We start from the raw sequence: 1,498 nt of genomic DNA, 5'->3' as shown, positions 1-1,498 counted from the left end.
ACCATAATATCAATCATAGGAAGTTTTAAAGTATTCTTACTGGAGTTCTAGGCTAGATGTAAAATTCGGAGGATCCTGCAAAGCAGATTTGGCCACTTGGCTGCCTTGAGATTCCATTGGGTGTGGGACACAGACACAGACAGGGAAGGGGGAGAGACAGAGACAGACAGGGAGAGACACAGAGATACACAGAGACAGTGAGACGGAGACAGAGACAGTGAGACAGACGAGAGAGAGAGCTCAGTGTGAAGCAAGAGGAATTTACACAGAGGGCTAAACAAAAAAATATCAAGGCACTGCAAGGTAAGGCATGTCTTCAGGATCTGAGGAGAGCTTCAGGATTTAGGGGAAAGACAGCAGCAGTTTTAGCTTAGCTATGCTCAGAGGCTGTAGTCTGGTTCTGTGGGGTCCTACTGCCTTGAGTGTAAATTGTGTTGCTGGAAGGGGCAATTGGCCATGCCAGCCCTGCCCAGGGTGCCCTGAGATAGTGACTGAGACTGGGTGTGGTGGTGCATACCTGTAATCCCAGCGCTTCGAAGGCTGAAAACAGGATGATCACTACGAGTCCAAGCTGCATAGTGAGACCCTGTAGACGCTGTACTAAATACATTTTTTTTTAAAAAAAAGATAGCAAAGCAGGAAGCTGCAGCAGATAAATCACTGTTACAATATCTTGGTGTGCAGAAAGAAAATGGTAGATGGGAGCTAAATGAAATAAAGGAAGGATGAAAATGAATGGAATAGAAACTAATTTAAATTGAATTTGTCATCATTTGGATAACGCAGTTTAAAATGAAACATGGAATGGATCATTTCTTGAAGTCTTAACTTTTACAACTATCAATCAGACTGAAAGCCCAGGGAAAGCGTAATGGGTGTGCCTGGCTATGTCCACTTACTTTCAGATTCACAAATCCGGTTTCAGAAACTGGGTTGGACTGACCAAACCTATTTGAAAAAATAAAAAGTAAAATCCATTTCCTTATGTTACTTGTAAAGCTCCCTGGGGAGAACACACTGCTGGCATTTTCACAAAGCTTTGCTTTGCCTCCACTTTCGTTATGAAGTTGACACAGTCCACAGCTCAGAGCCAGAGAAACAAACTGTGGGTGGGAGCAGCCACCCTACCCTGCCTCTTGGCATGCAATTGAATGGTTCTGTGAGCTTTTTAGTTTTTGCTTACTGTGGAGATTTACAAAGAGTGCCTGATGGAAAAGTACAGAAAAGATCTGGCTCTGTCTTCTCCAATCTAAGTGTGCTGCCTTGGTTACACCGGATCCGTTGGCCTTTCCTAATTAGCACATGTTTTATGTCATCCCTCTGAACATATCTCTTAGATTCCTGTTTCCTATCCTCTGTTGACTCCTATGGATGTTTTAATTTTAAAATTTAAGTAACAAACGAATGACCATTTTGTATCTGTATATTCAAAATGGGATAGATATACAGCTCCATTCCTTTAATTCAATGAATAAGAAGATTTGTTCTAATAGTGTTT

At 42.0% G+C, this 1,498-nt stretch overlaps 1 protein-coding gene across 1 annotated transcript in view; it reads left to right on the top strand.

The window, feature by feature from the left end:
• The window catches only part of Thsd7a (thrombospondin type 1 domain containing 7A), a gene marked incomplete at its 5' end in the record, with an annotated part of 460,951 nt that overhangs the window by 220,454 nt on the left and 238,999 nt on the right, over positions 1–1,498 (top strand). The window lies entirely within an intron of this gene.

This window comes from Octodon degus, unplaced genomic scaffold (genome assembly GCF_000260255.1).
Source record: "Octodon degus isolate 3935 unplaced genomic scaffold, OctDeg1.0 scaffold00135, whole genome shotgun sequence".
NCBI classification, from domain to species: domain Eukaryota; kingdom Metazoa; phylum Chordata; class Mammalia; order Rodentia; family Octodontidae; genus Octodon; species Octodon degus.
Note: the sequence above shows the minus strand (reverse complement) of the source record. Positions and strands in the feature narration are given on the sequence as shown.